Raw genomic sequence first — 19,134 nt, forward strand, 5'->3', positions numbered from 1 at the left:
AGTGTGTAGAAATGACAGCCCTAAAGAAAGCAATCATGAAATTCAACCTACAGACCCTGAGACACTTAAACTTGCCTTCCTAGGCCAGTATATAAACCAATGTGTGTTCAAATATATGAAGGGTTTCCCAGATTTGTAAGTCTCTCAAAGGCTCAATGGTGTATCCAACTCGGACAAATTTCTAATGAGAAAATGGTATATAAAAATGTTATTTTAAAAGAGCTATCTTATACCTCTTGTTTATAGCTCTCTATCCTCCTATCACATTTAATCACAGACATTCAATACACACAAAAGAGTATGGAGTCTGATTGAGAAGATTAAGCTCTGTGACCTTGACAGGTCACTGCTGTTTCCTTGGCTTCTGTCTCTCCTAATACACAGGGGGGTGCACCAGGGGCTCTCTGAGAGTGCTTCTAACCCGTGACTCTGTGATTCAATGATCACTGAAAGTGCGTTGTTTGATGGTCTAGTTGGCATTTAGACAAGGCTGCTCAATCTCTTTATTCAGAACATTGTCATTACCGTTAACATTTTTGGGTAGTGTTCTTGAGTCTGGGAAAACAAAAACAAAAAACCAAAAACCTTAATAGGAATAATTTTGATCTTTCCTCCCTGGATTTTCTCTGTCCCAAGACCTGGTTGGACTTTTTGGGTTTTAGGAGTAACTCAAAAAGACCAGAGGTAGTGTTTGTACAAAACCACAGTTCTTACATCAATAATCAGAAAAGAATCATCTTGCTGCTTGAACCCCTTCCTTTTTCCTCTTGCACTGAGGCCCGCTGAACCAGTTTGTCCAGCTTTGGAATTATCCGTAAATTTGTTTATTGTCTTTTGAGGAGACAGTCAAAGAATGGTGCCAGGACAGACTGGGAAAGACCAATTTAAATGCAAAGACTATCTAGTGTACCAACTCTGTTATAAACAGAATGACCATTTACAAGTGAACTATTCAAAAGACCATGAATCAGAGATGACATATAACGACAGAGGTCCATTTAGTTTATACAGACAGTTCCTTGGTGGCTTAAAAAACAAAGTTTGTTTTCTGGTTGCAGAACATACCACAGCTGTGAGTCAGTCCTGACTCAAATCTCCCTGACCAGTTGACTTGCAGGAGAGAAAAAGCAACTCAGGCTGCTTAACGAGGAGTCGCATCAAGCCGGCTTCCAGAAAGCTGATAAAGCAGCTTCCCTGCACCACAGAAAATGTGACTTTTCGTCATCATTTCCTTTTTCCTTCCTTTTTTTCTCATTAAGTAAATCCATTTTGGAGGAATTGTGGGAAAGTTTCAAAGTTGAGCAAAGTATGCTCTCTGTGCCTCAATTTCCAAATCTGTAAAAATGGTAAGGACCAAATATTCTAATATATGACAAGCACTGAGAATAAAACAACTGTTCAACCAATGTTTCCCATTATTATTTATTATTATTATTATTATTTTGTTGAAAATCTTCTCCCAGTCTGTTTTTATGGGTTAAATTGTCTATCTCACTAGAGTACATTCTATTTCTGATATATACATTATACAGATTTTAAAAGACAACCCAATTTTCAAGGACATTTTTTTTAAAAAACTAACCTTCTGGGATAAGGTAATCAGTGCCTGAAGGAAAAGTAAATATTTCAGTAAACTTAGCCAAACAATCATGTATATTAACAGATTGTGACAAGCCAATTTTCAAGGACATATTTTTTAAAAACTAACCTTCTGATACAAGATAATCAGTACATGAAGGAAAGTAAATATTTCAGTAAACTCAGCCAAGCAAGCAACAAACATAATATAGTATACCTATTATATAATATTATATATTATACATTCATATAATACATGAGTCATTTTCCGCATAGGAGGCCACAGTACACTTGAGTGTCATGCGTCTGCTGTGATGTTTTGCGTAGCCACACTTGGCCAGAAGGAGCTAGATCTTCTCTGTTGTTTTCCAAGGGGCAGACTTGCAGGTTTCACTTTGTTTTATAGTAAGATTCCCTTCCCTTTTTCTAGGGGTATTTCTCATCTAGCTTGTTTTTCAGTATTTCTTGGCATCACAAAGGGGAACACAAAGGAGATACAGTGAGATGATGTAAACTTCCTTTCATGATGAAGTCAGTCCTTTCATTTTATATCTTAAATGTGGTCTTTCCTTTTCTCAATATCCAAGAGTTGCCACTGCTCATTCCAGACTCACTGATACCCTCTTACCTCCACCAAGCAACCATCCAACATAATATGCATTTGTTGGGGTACCAGGGAGGAAGGGAGGAGAAAGGTGTTTTGCTCATAGCAAGTACAGTAATATCCTTCAGGGACGAGTTGGCGTGGGAACTGGAGGTCTTCTGTCTCCCAAGGGGCACGCCCATCAGACCAGAAACCCCACTGAGGTCATCCTTGATTGCTTCCCCGTCTCATGACTGTCCAGTCAGTCCCAGAGTTGTGTGAATTCTACCTCCTGGGTATGTTTCCAGCTTGTCTCTGCTTCTGTCTTTATGATCACAATCCTAGCTCGGATCACCTTCCATTTTCACTTAGATAAGGAAAACATTTTCTCCCAGATCTCCCTGCCGCCAGATGTCTGCAAACCACTTTCCACACCAGAAAATAAGTTGAATCACGTTGAGTGCTTCTGATGTGCCCGGGACTGTGGAAACCACATCATTCATTTAATCCCCGTAACAATCTACGGAAGTCGACATGGCTCTTATTTCCTTTTTACAGGTGAGCAAATTACTGAGAACTTAAGGCACTTTCTACATTTTCACAGCTAGTAAGTGACAAAACCAGGATTCAAGTCCAGTGTGGCTCCCAGACTCAATTAAGCACTACATCTACCACCACTTGACTAACTCTCCTCCCGAACAGAATCCTAACTCATTAATGTGGTAGACAGAGGCCATGGAAGGCTGCCTCCTGGCTGCTGTTTATCCTCGTTTCCCAAGTTCCCCACTCTCTCCACTCCCCCCGCCAGACTGAACAACCTGCTGTCCCCACTCACTCACCTCTATGCCGCTGCACCTGCTGCTTGCTCAGTCTGAGACATGCTTTCTACCTCTCCAGCTGGGTTCCCACTATTTCCATGGCTGATGTGTATTGAGCATCTACCTGGTGGCAGGTACATTCCTCACCCCGTTTATTCACTGGAATAACTGTAAAATAGATCACTTATTTCCATTTTATAAAAGTGGAAACTGAGCTCTAAGAGGATAAATAAATTTCCCACTGCCCACAGCTAGTGAGTCAAACCAGGTTTGTTGTAGCCAAGATCTTGCTCAATCACTTAAAAAGTTTCTTTTTTTCTAAGTTAAGGTATTACATATCAAAACATTCATCCACTTTAAGTGTGCGGTTTGATAAGCTTTGATAATGGTACGAAACCATGGAACCATCACCACTATAAGATATACAATAGTTCTCTCACTTTGAAAGATTCGCTAGTGGGGAGGGTATAGTTTAAGTGGTAAAGCACATGCTTAGCATGCCTGAGGTCCTGGGTTCAATCCCCAGTACCTCCATTTAAAAAAAAAAATTAAATAAATAAACCTAATTACCTCCCCCCCCAAAAAACTTTAAAACAAAGATTCCTGTGCCCCCTTTATAGTTCTTCCCTTCACCCCACCCTCAACCACTGATCTATTTTCTCTCATGATAGTAATATCATACAGTTTGCAGTTTGACTTCTTTCACTCAACCTAATGTCCTTGAAATTCAACCAATTTAGTTGCATGCATTAATTTTTTTTCTTTTCTATTGCTAAGTGGTAGCCTATAATATGGGTATACCATAATTATTTATCCACTCACTAACTGACAGACATTTGAGTTGCTTCCACTGTTTGACATCCTAGATGAAATGAATAATGTGGCTGTGAATATTCATATGCACATCTTTGTGTGGAATACATTGTCATTTCTTTTGAATAAATATCTAGCAGTGGAATTACAAGGTCATACGGTAAATCTGGTTAACTAACAAGAGGCCACCGCACTTTTTTCCAAAGTGGCTGTCCCATTTGGCATTCCCACCAGAATTTTACTACTTCTTTTCCAATATACATGTATATATACATACATATATATATATATATATATATATATATACCTTTTATATCTTTTTTGGTCTAATTATTACTGCCAAGTACATCCAATACAATGTTAAGTAGAAGTGGTGAATGCCGATGTCCTGGCCTTGCTCCTGATCTTAGGCAGAAGCACTGACATTAGCTGTAGGTTTTTTCATACACGTTTTTAGTCAGATAGCCTTGATCAAATTGAGAAAGTTCCCTTCTATTCTTAGTTTCCTACTAGATTTCTTATGAAAGGGTGTTGAAATATGTCACATGCTTTTTCTGCCTTTATTGAAATGGTCATATGGTTTTTCTCCGTTATTCTATTAATAGTTTCAATTTCATGGAACCATTTTTAGATGTTAAAGCAATCTTGCATTCCCAGGATAAATACAGCTTGTTGGATTGAATTTGGTAATGTTTTTGAGGATTTTCATGTCTATGTTCATGAGAAATACTGCTCTGAAGTTTTCTTGTGAGCTCTTTGTCTGGTTTTGGAATCTAGGCAATGCTGGCTTTATAAAATTACTTGGAGAGTATTCCATCCTCGATTTTCTTAAAGGGTTTGTGTAGGATTGATATTATCACTCCCTTAAGTGTTTAAAAAAATTCATCAGTGAATCAATCCAGACCTAGGGTTTTCTTTGTGAGACCTTTTTTTATTCATGAATTCAATTTCTTTAATTAATATAAGGCTGCTTAAGTTTTCTATTTCTTCTTTGGTCAGTTTTGGTAATTTGTGTATTCCAAGAATTTTGTCCATTTCATCTAGGATGTCAAATTTATTGGCATAGAATTGTTTATAGTATTTTCTTATTATTTCTTTAATGTCTGGAGGATCTGTAGTTATGTCTTGTGTTTCATTCCTGAAATTGAGAATTTATGTCTCTGCTTTCTTCATCAGTCTGGCTAGAAATTTATCAATTAAAAAAAATCTTTTTACAGAGTCAGGTTTGGTTTTATCAATTCTTTCTATAGTTCTGTTTTCTCTTTTATTGATTTCTGCTTTAATTTTTATTATTTCTTGTCTTTATCTGGATTAAATTTGTTCTTCTTTTTCTAGTTTCTAAGCTTATAGCTCTGATCATTGATTTGAAACCTTTCTCCTTTTCTATTATAGACATTTAAAGCTATGCATTTCCCTCTAAGTACTGCTTCAGCAGAATCTCACAAGTGTTAATGGTTTGTATACTTGTTTTCATTCAGTTTAGAACATTCTCTAATTTATCCTGGTTTTTAAAACTTAATAGTTATTTAGAAATTTAATGTTTAATTTTCAAGCACTTGGGCTTTCTCTTAGTTATTTTATTTTTATCAATTTGTAATGAATTCCATTGTGGCCACACAATACACTTGGTATGATTTCAATCCTTTGAATATTATTGAGATTTATTTTGTTATCTAGAATATAGACTATCCTGGTAAATGTATTATTTGCAGTTGAATTTATATTCTACTATTTTTGAGTTTAATGTTCTATCAATAACAAATAAGTTATTTCTGATTTTTGTCTAGTTCTTCTATGATTAATTGCTGATATAAGAGGTATTAAAATCTCTAACAATGATTGTGGAATTGTTTACCTACCTCTTTCATTCAGTCAACTTTTGCTTCCTGTATTTGAAGTTCTATGTCTCAGTGCATACTCATTTATGTTTTTTATGTATTTTCCTGGTTATGTAACCCCTTCAGAGATTATATAGAAGAACTTATACATCAATCTTATACATACATTGTTAGATTTATACCTAAGTTTTTCATTTGGGGGGATGCTAATGTAAGTAGTACTGTGTTTTCAGTTTCAAATTCTGCTTGTTTATTGCTGGTATATAGGAAAGCAATTGACTTTTGTATAGTAACCTATGTCTTTTAACCTTGTTCTAATTTCTTATTATTACCAGGAGGTGTTTTTGTTTTTTTAATCAGTTCTTTCAGATTTTCTACATAGATGATCATGTCATTTGCATACAGTTTTATTTCTTCCTTCCCAATCAGTATACCTTTTATTTCCTTTTCTCATCTTATTGCATTACCTAGGACTTCCAATACTAAGTTGAAAATAATTGGTAAGAAGGAACATTCTTGCTTTGTACATGATCTTAAAGAGAAGGCTTCCAGTTTCTCCATTAAGTATGATGTTAGCTGTAGATTGTTATCCTTGATCAGACTGAGAAAGTTCCCTTCCATTCCTAGTTCACTGTGAGTTTTATCATGAGTAGGTATTGGATTTGTCAACTAGTTTTTCTGCATCTATTGATTTCATCTTGAGATTTTCTTCTTTAGTCTGTTGACGTGATAGATTACATTACTTGATTTTCAAATGTTGAACCAGAATTGCATACCTGCGATAAATCCCACTTGGTCGTGATACATAATTCTTTTTATACATTATTGGGTTCAATTCACTAGTATTTTGTTGAGGAGTTTTGTGTCTATGCTCATGAGAGATATCAGTCTGCAGTTTTCTTTCTTGTAATGTATTTGTCTGGTTTTGATATTAGGGTAATGCTGGCCTCACAGAATGAATTTAGAAGTATTCTCACAAGAGTATGGGCCCCGTAACATTGGGTTCCCCTGGAGCTCTTATCTTGCATATACTTGTCCACACTGGGCATCCAGTAACTGTCAATCACAGCTCCGGTTTTCCTACCCCAGCCCTGGTTCCCATCGAGCATCCTTTAAGTACAGAGGAGTTTCTGCTCACAAGATTCTGCTCTGATAAGTTGGAATTCTCTGTATTCACCTTTCTGTCTCTCTAATTTTGGACGCAGCAGTATGGCCTGTGACTTCACATCTCTTATGAATCTAAGAGTTGTCACTTCTTCAGTTTGTTCAGCTTTTTACTTGTTATAGTGGAGCAAGTGGCAATTTCCAAGCACCTTACTTGTGGAACCAGAAACCTGAAGTGGTTGGTTGATGATTCTTACTTTCGGCCATCCTCTGAACTCAGCTTAGGCATCCTCTGGACAATCTTCTTTGGTTTTATGCCTGGGAGGAGCATGCCCTCTATTTGCTCTCCTAACACCCTGTGCTTCCTCCAGTCGAGCAATTCATTCTCTCATTCCTTGCCCAATAACAGGTGCCAAACAACCACTCTCCTAAGAAAGGAAAAAGCCATTATGAATAAAAACATCTCCTCTCTTAAAAAGCCTACAGCCTAAGGGGGAGAGAAAGACTAGAGAATCAGGCAATTACTATGATAATTATGGCACATGACCCAATTTTCACTGGTCATTGAAAACTTTCCAGAGGACAGGAATATCAGAACTCTGAGGAAAATGACAAGTTAGCCAGGTGCAGAGAGTTTGTTTATTCCTATGTCAGTCTCCCTTGTTTAGAGTCTAAATTTCTGGAGGACAAGGTCCATTCATGTTTGTATTCCCAATGCTCATTAAATGTTCAAGGAAGTAAATAAGTGAAATTTAATAACTGGAAAATGAAAAAAAAAAAAACAGGGCATATCAGGTTGGAGCAATAAAAGCACTGAAACTTTATGATGTGTTCCGGAACTGTCAATAGTCAGGGGTAATTGGATTATGGTGTCTGTGGAGAGGTGGAGTGGATGAGACTGCGGCCAGCTGACAGAAGACCAAGAATGTCAGATCATGGACTTTGGTCCTTATTCAGCAGACAATGAAGGACTCAAAAAAAGATGTTAAAATGACAGTCGCAAGCGAGTTAACAGAAGCAGCCATCTCTAAGCACCCACTGCTTCTTGTGAGGAGTGACTCCCAAGTAATTCCTAAATTAGGATTCCTAAATTCCACATCAGCAGCTAAAAGGCATTTTAAAAATAATAGTCTTAGCTTCACAAATAAAGAAGGGATTAACTCTCTGCAAATATTTAAAATCTTTGACATCCCAGACAAGCCCCATTCTTCTGCTTGACTGGAGAGGGCCACACCTGTTCCCTACGGTCACCTCTCCCAGGACACCAACAAACCTTCTCCGACACCCTGGCCCCGGGAGCCCTGGGGATTAGCTAGGAGTGCCAGTCTGCAGAGGCTGACAGATAGCTCTGAAGCAGCTCCAGTTTTGTCGTCTAGGAAGATGGTAGGATTCTCTTGAATACTTTCTCATTGTCAAAGGGTCAATGTGGGAACCTAAGGAGAAAAGAGCGTGAAAGGACGATGTTACTCACATGAACACATGTCTCAACCAGGTGGACTTTCCTTGGCATTTGAAGCCCCATATCTTCAGTTGTTGCAGGCACCCCCAATATCCCTCCTAGAATGAATTCTGCTAATGGCATTGTATTATCACTAAATTAAAAATTTTACTTACATCACTGTGAATAATGAACTTGGAGACCCTTCTTAAAGAAACGAATATAACCCTGCAGGATATGCAGAATGGGATTAAAGAAGAAGAGAGGTAGTCTGTTTTTCTTTGATGCATCTAAGTAGTTTTTAATTTTGAGATTCACAAAGGTGATAACGGGTGGCTGGCTGATGGGACAAATTCAACCACATGCCCTGTTCCGCTTACTCAGTGTACCGGAAGTCAGGAAGTTTCCCACTAGAAATCTGTTTTCTCTGGAGAAACTGGAAGACCTGGTTACACTGGGCCCACTTTCCCACAGGAGCCACAATAGTGCAGAGCTGAGCGGCAGCTGCCCCTCCACCCGGCTACACACCCTCCAGATCCGCAGCGCCCCCTGCAGGCTCATGACCGCTTCCGTCGCTGACACACATCTGCCTGGCCCCTCACTTCAAGGCTTCTGAGTTTTCTGACCCCTTTTTCAGAAATTCTTTAACTCTTCTCAAACCTTCCTCTGTTTCTTCTCCTGGTCTGTTTCCAAGCCTTTCACTCAGAGCAGACGAAAGGAGTTTTCCTGTCCTGGGAATCTCATTAAATTGTTTTAACAAAACCCCTTAGAAAAAACCCTCAGGGGGCTCACTGGCTTTCCCATGAGGTCTGAAAAAGTGAAAGACAGGGTTAAGAAAAACGAGGTTTGGCTCTAGATCTGCCTGCAGCCTGTTTTGTAACCACAGTATACTTGGCCCAGCACATAGTAGGTGCTCCAGTAATAAATTCTGAATGAATGAATAAACTTTACTGTGGTCTTAAGCAGTTTCCTCATTTTACCAGATGTTCTCCAAGGTCCATCCAGCTCTACTTCCTGTGGTTCTGTAAAGACAAGGGAGATTTTCTGGTGGCTTCATACAGCTGAGTGACAGGATGATAGGCAGGGACCCTGAGTCTACCTAATGTGGATTCTAGTTGGCTAGAGCCTGTAAACATTTGTTTCTTCTGTGCGAAATCTGAATATACAATATACGGAGATTAACAAGCTGCAGTCGTCCCTCCCCGCACGGGCAATCCCCTGCAACTGAAGAATCAGAGAATCGGTTCTTAAGACAGCAGGCTCACCAGGGCGATTCCCCCAGGCCCTTCCTCTGTCTTGCACCCTCTGTGCCACCACCACCTGGTGCCCTTTCATCTTCTGCCCTCCCCTTCTGGGAAGCTCCTCCGAGACAGAGCGTCACGGTCTCCTGGCTCAGCACTGCTGCTGGTGGTTAGATGAAGGACGCCTCTATAATTCTGTGGCTTACAAATAGAGAAGCCAAAATGCTCATTCTTCTGGGAGAGGCAAACCAACCCTCAGATGATGTTAGGATCCAGATGATAAACATTAGCTCTTTTCCTGGATACTGCCCTTGGTGGGAGGAGTGAAGAGGGGGCCCCGGGAAGGCAGTAGAGCATTAGGGCCCATGGTTGGCAAGGTCAGGGAGGGTCCCATCTGTAACTCTCAACTCTCAACTCTTACAGCATCAACTCTACTGTTATGTAATCTCTAAGTTATTATATTGTATTGAAAACTCTGTCTTTCTGGGAGAGAGATCAAAGTTCAATCAGACAAGAGAAGCGATGGTCCCAGCTGGGGTGGGGTGGATTGCAGGCACAGAGCCATGCCCCCTCTACTTTGTTCCTAAGACTGAGTCTCCCTCCCCCAACACATGGTCTAGTTCTTACCATAGGCCCCTGGCTTTTTCATTTTTCTGGCAACCGCCCCCAAACATTCCCCCAGCACCCATGTCTCCTGGATCTGAGCTGGGTCCCTTTCTGAGGAAGAGGAGGGATGAGCTAACCTGTGCTGGGTGGTTTCAGTGTGCTGGCTACATGGAGGTGCATTATCCCTGTCTATCCTCACAGCAGTCATGCAAGGCTGATCTCGTCCCCAGATACAGAGGAAGAACATGGAAGCCACTGAAACTGACAGACAATAAGGACATTTCCCAAGGTCACCCAGCTCGGAAGTGGAGGAGCAGAGGCTGAAGCACGGTCAGTTTGGCTTGAAGCCTTTATGGTCCCATCACTCCCCATGGGGGGCTCCAGGAACTGAAGTGCAGCTCTAAACGCAGCTGAGTCTGGCCTGACCTGCCAGCCACCCTCCCTGATGCCCTACAATTTGCTTCTAAGTGCTGCTCACCTTAGGTTTGTCACAGCTCTGTCCTCTCCCCTGTTTGGGGTGTCCCTCTCTGTTGTACCTTGAGCTCATGTTGTCAACCAGCCTTTGGAGAAAAAAACAAGCTCTGGAGTCATGCCTGGGCTTGGCCACTTCATAGCTTGCTCTGTGACCCTGAGCAAGTTTCTTAGCTACTCTGAGCCTCTGTGTCATCGTATGTAGAGTGTGATGATAAACCTCACCTCAGGGGTGCTTGTACAGACACAAATCAGACTGCCCTTTAAAATCCTAAATTTAAAAGCTGGTTTCTCTGTCCATGAGTCTGGACTCATTGTTTTAAAAAAAAAATCTTTGTTTTAAAGCTGACTTTGAAAAAACAACTGAGATGACACACGCAGAGGGTTTCACAGATGATATTGCTATTGAAATCACTAAATTGCATTGCATACAAAATAGGCTATAATAATGTCATTCTGGCATTTATTAAGAATGCAACCATTGGGCAACAAAGGCAGAGGAAAATTGTGGCATTCTGTAAGCACATCTTGTAACAAAGCCTCTTTTCAGGAGAGGCCTCAGCGACCACTGCTGACAATTTTCTTTAGGCTCCATCAATGTTTTTCGTTGTTTAAAGACACACATTAATTTAAAGTCTCCTCCCATTCTCTGTGCAAATTACAGCATTCAGATTAAGTGGCAGCTGCTGTAATTAAGACACAGTTAATTGCCTATCTCCTTAATTGCAATGATAGGATTTTGACAGCTTGGTAAATAAGAATTGTTTGGTTTCCTCTGGCAACTTCAGCCTTGTCTCCCATCACAAGTGCTGAGTCACCCAACTCCAGGACCAGGGCTGCGGTCCAAGGGAGCTGGGATGGGAGAGGAACCGTGATTTACCTGCAGTTCTTTCCTGCAAGAACCCCCCACAAAGCATCTATCTTGTTGCCCAGTAAAATCCTCCCAGGAGTTTTCTCCACGTTAGTTAGCCATTACATGAGATTACAAGATGGGACACCACGGAAGCAGGAGGACTGGGTCGTGGGACAATGATTTCTACTGCCAATGGGCACAGGAAGACATGATGCTGCCAATGAGGAAGTAAGTCCAGAGAGTTTAAATATCCAAAGTTAAAGTGCTACTGAGTTCCAACCCCAGTCTTCTGACCCAGTCTCCCCACTGTACTCAAAGGATGCTTAATGGAGGCAGAGAAAAATAAGGGTTCAAAGCAAGACCTTTGGGTATTACAGACCTATGTTCAGAGCCTACCTTTATCTTTACTGCTTGTGTAACTACAGGCAAGTTACTGAATGTTTCCAAGCTTCATCTGCTTCCATTGCAAAATGGATTTGGCCACACCCACCTCATATCATTGTAAGAATTAAGAAAAAGAATCTTAGTAAGTGCTCAACCAATGGAAGTGACAGAGCGAGTATAACTTTTGTTCCAAAACTTACATAAATGGATTTTTTGCGTTTCTTTCTTTTCCATAAACTTAATTTTAATGGTGGTCCACATTCCAGGTTCCCATCCAAGGCATTTTTTCTCTAGGGTCTTGCCACCTTCCAATGACATGGTAGCAAGGAGCCAAAATTCAAGTGATTATCATCCCAAACACTGGACCTAGTCTTCAAAGCCTCCTAGGAGGCATGGAGAAGCATTTGCTCTCACCGACCAGGCTACATGAAGCTGCAAAGAAAGGAAGAGAAACAAAACAAGTTCCCACAATAAAACGGCACAAATGCTCATATCCTGCCATGGTTATTATTAGCTCTAACCATGACTGTAAATTCTGATTGTGTTGTGACAACCATGTGACTAGTCAATCTTTGCTTCCTAGAGGCCACACTAGGCTTGGGAACTAAAAAAGGATGTTAGTCACAATGACACCCAACTCTTTCTCAGTGCCACTGGTTTTATACTCAGCTTCCTGTCTTTTCCTAAGTATACAGTGAAGGAAGTATTGGTATATAATACTTAACAGTTTTCAAAGAATGAATGAATGAAGAGGAGTGAGTGAATGGAAAAGTCCTATTTAAAAACAAGATTACCTTTAAGGAAGGTGGATCTTGTCCTGCTCAGCACGTATGTGGGTTTGGCTCTGCAGAGACAGGCTTAAAGAAGACAGAAGCTTAGTGCACTTTCCCCTAAACAAAATTCAAGGGAAAGCAGTCAAGCATCGCTTTGGTGGCTCCACAGTCATGAGGGAGCGAGCCTTCCTCAAATGTACTATTATACCATCCTAAATGCAGGGCTTCTACCACATGGTCCCAGGACTGCTCAAATCCCTGCATCTTATCTCATGTGTATCCAACAGGAAGGAGAAGACCACATCTCTTTCTCTGAAGATATTTTCCCAAGACGGCACAGAACACTTTCACTTGCATTTCTTTGGCCAGAATTAGACACATAGCCACAAGTAGATGCACAAACATTGACCCAGCTTCTGACACTGATGCAGACCTCACTCACTGGGCACTGAGACCCTCACTTGAGCAGAGGCCACTGGAGGCCACGACCCCAAGGTGGGGACCCACATGGATGGTACAGCTCCCAGCCAGCTCAGTGCTTCCTTAACCAGCAAACTCTACATGTCACCAGCCAATCAGCAGCCTCAGACCCTGGTTTTCTAATACAAGATGGAAGTAGTACTTACTCTTTTGGCTTTAAAAAACCTACTACATTTCTCATCTCCCAAAACTGATTCCCAGAGTCTAGTATCCATGCTGGAACGGGTTCCTTGCTGGAGAGAACAACTTCCCCACCCCGTGCTCCATCCCCGTGTCTCAGTCTTGATACATATTTTCTTGAACAAATAGAAAGGAGGCTGAGAAAATATATGAATTTTGGTTTTGTCAATCCTGACCTCAGCTAAAAATTTAGGATTCTATCACCATGGAGGAAGGACAGAAGGGATATTGGGGGACAAATAGCAGTCTATATCACACCCACAAATTGAAGAAGCTGGAATTTAAAGTGAAAAACGACATAAGAACATAACCACCCCAGTACCTCTCCAGCCCCAATTCACTGAAATCTTGAGAGGGTTTTGGGCTTCCTCATGTAATGGCATTGGGCTAGAGGCACTCTTACCCAGATTCTAAGTGCCTGGATGATCAAGTAACATCTGGGTCTAACTGAGTGATGCCAGTTGGGACACATGCACGTGTCACTACACAGCCCACAACAGCAGCTCATTTGAGCCCAAGACATCAGCAAAGCATTCGTCTCTTTAACTCCCCTAAACTACAGTTCAGGAAAAAGAGCACTGGACTTGGGTCAGTGGTTCTAAACTGAATTAGGAATCAGAGCTCAACCACTCAGCGAGTGATTTCGTGTAGGTACCAGAACAGAAATAGTAACAGTAGTTAATGCCTGATGAGAAGTTACCATGAACCAAGCACACGCTAGCTACATAGTTTATATACATGGATTCTTTATTCTCCACAAAAATCCTCTGATATAGACCATATTGTTATTACCACTTCTCAAACCAAAGTCAACATGAAGGCCTAGAGATTAAGAAATGACCAATGAGACCATTAAAGTAGCACAGTGAGAATTTGAACCCAAGTCTTTGAAAGGCCAGATTTCTTGCCCTTAACTAACTTGACTAACTAATGCTGCTTCTCACAAAGACGAGAAGATGCATGCGGACTTTAAAAATGTCAGGCGTACATGGGCTGAGACACAAATAAACAGTCCATAGTGCCCAGGGGTGTACAAAGTCAGGTGGGTGGGGCAGGCTCCCTAGATGAAGAATGAATGGAAATCGACCAGGCAGACAAAGGGGGAGAAGTGTCCCAGATCCAGGCGACAGCACACATGACAGCATGGCCTTCATCGACACCAACGTGTCTGCCGGGCTCCGAGATGTGGTCTCAGTCAGGAAGCAAGGAAGGGGTGCATGGGGAAAGATGTCTCACTGATCAGTGAGGACAATATTGCTCAGCAACCCCCAGCAGTCCCTATTATGTCCCACTGACCTGAACTACATCACAAGGTGCCAAGAGGAAGGACAGAAAAGCCACCACTGGCTGAAATGAGTCATGAGTCATCCACTGGGGCTGGGCCAATTGCAGCCCTGACAAAACTGGGGTTGTGTTAGCCAAGAAGGAATGGGGCTGTGTGGTGGGGAGGCAGCCGGGAAGTGGGGACCAGGAACCCCTGCTTCTGGATCCCGAGACCTGTGCTGGTCCTTGGCACCAAAGTCAAGGGGGAGGTGAGAACAGCACAGTGAGACGAGTGAGAGGAAGAACTGAAACCAGGTAGTAAGATACTGGAGGTGAGAGCAGAGAGACCGGGACTCGTCGGCAATTCCCAGATGTAGGGCCCGGGTGACTGGGTTGTCAGTGACTTAATTCATCAGGGGGCAGAGGATCAGGGCTGGAAGGCAGAATAATGAAATGTACGGTCTTAGCTCGGGCTGCCGTAGTAAAGGACCACAGACAGGGCAGCTGAAACAACGGAGATGTATTTCTCACAGTTTTGGAGGCTGGAAAGTCCAAGGTCAAGGTGCTGGCTGATTTGGTTCTTGGTGAGAGCTTTCTTCTTGACCTGCCCTCTGCTGTGTCCTTACGGGGCTTTCCCTCCGTGTACGTGCAGAGCGCTCCCTCTCTCTCACACTTCATCTTCTTAAAAAAACTTTATACTCATCATTGGTGTCTTATCCTCATGACCTCATCTAACGCAAATTATATCCTAAAGGCCCCAACCCCAAAACCATCATACTGGGGACTAGGGCTTCAGCACGCGAATTTCGAGGTGACACACTCATTCAGTCCATAACACGCATACAATGATTTTATGACTCAGGAGACATCCTATTGTTTGGGGATTCTTCAGAGACTTTCCCATCTCTTGGTCTGCTGACACATGAAACAATTAAAGCAAGTAAATCACTCTTACATAAGCCTCATATAACAAAACAGTAATTGTCATCATCAAGTCGAAGGCAGTTGGAGTGGCTGCCTGATCCTATTTCCCCAGGGCCTGTGTCCATGCTATGTGATCCTAACCCCGACAGATGGGCTGTGTCATCGTCATATCAATGTCAGTGCCCAGGGGACCAGGAACCCCGCTTCTGGATCCCGAGACCTGTTCTGGTGCCTGCCTTTCTAGAGCCTTTTTGCCTTACTTTGCAGCCCGGTGCAGAGTTGACCAGCAGAGCTGCAATTCTGGCCTGTGTGTGACTCCAGCCCTCCTAGCTTTTCCTCACTCCTTGTAGCCAGTGCACCTGGCAGGTGCTCCTTAAATATTTATGTAATATTTGCCTGACAAACAGAAATTTTTTAATTGTTAATGAGGAGTATTGTGTCAAATAGTTCCTAAAATTTCAGATTGTTTTTCATCCAATTGCAAGACACCAGAAGCTTGGGAAGAATTGTTTTTATCACAGGGAAGAAACTTTTTTTTTTTTTCTTCTTTTAAGCCTTGTTTGAATGGAATATTCTTTAGCCACCATTTCCTCCTTCCCTCCCCAGCATTTGCTGGAGGCAGATGGAGAATCCAAGAGCTGTGGTTCTTTTAAAGGGAGCGGTCTTTCAGCTTTGGGTTGGTCTCTTACATAGAGTTTCCCAGAAAATACATCTGAGACAGACATTTGCTTGGGGGAGGTTTTGGCGTATGTTCCTGTAGCAACACTTCGAAGGGAGTGAAGGAAACAGGACCTGGCAAAGGGATAAGCTGAGCTGTGAGTCACTTGCCTCAAAGGCCTCAGCCAATGGCATGGGAGCTGGAATGGGAACCTTGGAGATGTCCCCAACGGGGGCCAGGAGTCTGGACTTCATAGCCCACATTAACGGGCCACTGGATGTGGGCTGCGCCAGGAAGAATGTGGTGTCTTGGCAGAGGCAACTCTTTTTAGGAGGGAAATTCTTGGGAAAGGGCTGAACTGGGATATGTCCGCAGGCACTGCCTTGACTTGGGGCTCCAGCAGGTGCAGCCTGGATCGGCTGGAGAGCCCTCTGACAATCTGGCCAGGATTCAGTCCAAGATCACATGGTGCTTTTGTTTGTCTTATTTCCTTAGTCTCTTAACCTAGAAGAGCTTCTCAGCCTTTCTGTATCTTCTGTAACGTCTTTGAAGAGTTTAGGCCAGTTATTTTGTAGAAATATTTAAGCTTGTCTAGTCTGTCCTTATGATTAGAATTCAGGTTGTATTCTTTTGACTCATAATTTCTTTCCTCTCTTAGCAGGTCCAGTACTTCCCCTGAAGGTTATATTCTTCCTTGGTCTAAGTATTGTCTGGTGGCCAGAAGAGGGAAAATGGGTAGATTCTGAAGAAAGAAGATGGTCTCTGCATTGCCTTCAAGCACGAGAGGAACAATAACCCTTAAAAGGGAGGAGCCACTTGCGCAGGCCCAGAAATTCCAATGAGTCTGATTTTTCAAGGTTCCCAAGTGCATTGACCCTTTTTCCTATCCCAGAACTTAGGTTGCCACTCCTTTCCATTTATGGCCTTGACATTGACACAGCAAACTTGTTGGTACTTTTCTCTGGGCTCCACCACCCTTACACTTAAGTCCTGAGCTTGATTCTCATCTGTTTCTACCCTCTTGCCACAGCAATTGTGCATCGTTCTATGTGTTGCAAAAGGGGTCCTCTGCTTCCACATTTTGTCTAAATTAATGATGAATGACCCTCAGAGGCTCACTGTCTTACTGAAAAACACAGCTGTCCACATCAAGAGCCATCCAGCTTCCTTGCTGTCATAATTACTTCTTCCTCCAACTTCCCTATTGCCTGAGAAACTGCACCCGCCAGTAGGTTCCCTTCCTCCCCTATCCCGTAAATGAAAGTCCTAGCAATTCCTCTCCTACCATGCCACAGCCATGCCTGCTGCACCTGCCAACGGTGCTGAAGTCCTCGCCAATAGTCTGCCAGTGGGTGATGAAATTCCAAACTTCAATTCAAAATCTGTCTCCTCTGACAACTCCTCAAGCCAACTCTTTTAAATCAGGTTCACCGGGGAACAGATCCTGAGACAGAGAATTGTATGGAGGTGGTTTATTGGGGAAGAGTCTCAGGAACTACCTCTGTATTGGAACAAAGGGAGCAGGACTGAGTAGAGGGAGAAAGTGAACTCAGACACCACAGTTCAAGCTCAGCCGGTTGGTTTCACAGGAACCATGGGAGCTGGGCTGGCCCTTCAGAGTTGTCCAAACTGAGGCCAGGTGTCATTGGAGGTAGGCTGCCTACAGGTGGGAGCTTAAAGTCTGGAAGACTGTATTCTTCAGCCAAGGGCAGCTTGTGGAGGGAGACTCAGTTGTGAGTTAGCGAGAGGCAATATATACTCTAAGCAGATGTGGAAATGCCTCTGTCCCAAGGGGGAGAGCCTGGGCAGGACACCACGTTCTCCACTCCAGGAACCCTCACCCTCTTTGTGGCTAAAGGGCTCATTTGCTTGAAAGGCACCTTTAGAATGGAGAAGTAGAGAAAGCCAGCAAGGGGACCAAAGGAATGGCAGGGGAACTTGCCACGTACGGCTAGCTCCATATTCAAGGTGACAAGGAAACGGGAGGTCTCAGGAAAGTAGCTGAGGAATACTCAGCACAGTTGTTCTGTCCTAGAACACAGTGTGGGTCACTAGAAGTGGGGGCTGCTCTTGTTCCAACCCTCATGGGGATCTAAATAGACCACGGCACCCTGCCCCAATAAGGACTGGGATCTTTTTAATGAGCTCAAATATTAACAGTAGTGTTCCTGGATTGAAGGATTTCTGATTGTTTTAATGTTGCAAACTGTGTTTATCTGAATTATGAGAACATGTGCTATTTTACAATAATAGTTAGATGCTCTATGCAGATGAGGAAGGGAGAGCTCAGAGCTCTCTGATGTCACCCAGAAATGTGAGATTAAGTGGAGAGAAGATGACTGGAAGGTAAGATTTGGGCATCATGAGAAAAGGTTATGACTGCTTCCCTGGAGAGTGGTTAGGATGGCCTAGCAATACTTTGACTTTTAAGGGAGTCAAATGACAATAGGACATGATGGAATGGTGGACTGATAGCTTTACAACCGAATTTTGGAGAATGGTACCACTAGCGCCCCTCTAGCTTACTATTTACAAAAAATCCGGGGGGGGGGATGTTTAATTTGGAGGATATTTTAAAGCTAAAGAGAATAGATAACTATGTATTAGAGGTCAGTAAGCTTGACACAAGCTTGAAAAAATTCTTATCAGTGAGCATTTTTATGTAAAAGCAGTCCCTATTGTGAGAGGGGTTTAGATGACTAATCCACATGATGACTAGTGTAGATTAGTCATCACAACTTTTGACTTGACTCTTTATTTAAATATTTTTTAATTACTTAAGTTATATTTTAATTTTTTACATATATGGCATTGTATATTATGACCCTAGTTTTCCAAAATTATTCCCATTTATAAAGCTATCAACTCTTGATGGCAATCTATTTATAGGTTTAACATGACATCTAAATTGATATTCACCTATTGTGAACAATGATAATTTCTAACTAATAAGATTTGTGTTCATCTATTACCTTTCTTTTTTGTTGTGCTGGGTACATTTTCATGAAGAACAGGGGTATTTTTTGTTTAGTTGGTTGGTTTTTCTCCTTCATAAAGAACATAAGTTATTATTCTTAAAGTTAAGAATTAAAACATTTTTAGTTAAAATGTAATTCAACCTGGACTTCA

General features: G+C 42.0%; 1 long non-coding RNA gene across 1 annotated transcript in view; it reads right to left on the reverse strand.

The window, feature by feature from the left end:
* Positions 1-1,415: 1,415 nt before the first annotated feature.
* The window catches only part of LOC116148659 (uncharacterized), a 28,318-nt gene continuing 10,599 nt past the window's right edge, over positions 1,416-19,134 (reverse strand). The window contains exons 3-4 of the long non-coding RNA XR_004132182.2: positions 8,008-8,167; positions 1,416-7,162 (exon numbers count right to left, since the gene is read on the reverse strand). This is a non-coding gene — a long non-coding RNA (uncharacterized LOC116148659). The remainder of the gene's footprint in view (positions 7,163-8,007; positions 8,168-19,134) is intronic.

The sequence above is a fragment of the Camelus dromedarius genome, chromosome 21, assembly GCF_036321535.1.
Source record: "Camelus dromedarius isolate mCamDro1 chromosome 21, mCamDro1.pat, whole genome shotgun sequence".
Taxonomy (NCBI): domain Eukaryota; kingdom Metazoa; phylum Chordata; class Mammalia; order Artiodactyla; family Camelidae; genus Camelus; species Camelus dromedarius.